This window comes from Parambassis ranga, chromosome 9, assembly GCF_900634625.1.
Source record: "Parambassis ranga chromosome 9, fParRan2.1, whole genome shotgun sequence".
In the NCBI taxonomy this organism is placed as follows: domain Eukaryota; kingdom Metazoa; phylum Chordata; class Actinopteri; family Ambassidae; genus Parambassis; species Parambassis ranga.
The window spans coordinates 1,358,067-1,358,830 of NC_041030.1; positions in this window are offsets into that span (position 1 = coordinate 1,358,067).

A 764-nucleotide genomic window follows, 5' to 3' on the forward strand; every position below is an offset into this window, starting at 1 on the left:
GTCCCCATATTTCCTCTGTAGTCCCAAAAATATGGTATAAGTGTTTTTGTCTATTTTCAAAACTAAAAACATTTTCTGTTTTCACAATGGATGACAGACAGTCAAAACACGGGATTCGCATACACGACAGTCACACAATACCCTGCATGTCACAAGTCAGGAGTAACAAACAAATTCAGCTTCATGAAGTAACAGTGTAGGCATGAAACTGCATGCTCTACTGGACAAAGTACTAACCATTGTGCGATTATAAGGCAAGTACATGGAGGTTAGATCTAGTAGGCATTTCCATTCAGGCTGATTTTACTGCAGAGACCCTGTAGTAGATACAGTATGTGCTTGTTTTGTATGTGGGGTCAGGGTGATGAAAGTTGGGAAAACATGCCTCTTGTCACAGTAATTGAAATAGGGCAGAGGAGAAGGAGTTAATTCTGCTGATTTGTCACAACAGGTCAGCCATGCTGTATTTAAAGTACCGCATGCTCCAGGTTCCACACCAAGCCCGGCACACAGCATGCTCTCTCCAAAGGGGATCAGGAGGGAATGTGCTGAAATAAAGCATGCAAACCTCTCATACAGCTGACTGACTGCTTCCTCTCAGATCAGATTCAAAAAAGGACTCCAAGGTTTTAAGGGAGCCCTCTGTGTTTTTGTTCTGCTTTCTGTACACAGAGACAATAGTGAGACTTCTGTGGTCTATTATGTGCAAGACTTGACCACGTCTCTGTCTATCACAAAATGTCACCAGCAGACTTGGAGGTAAG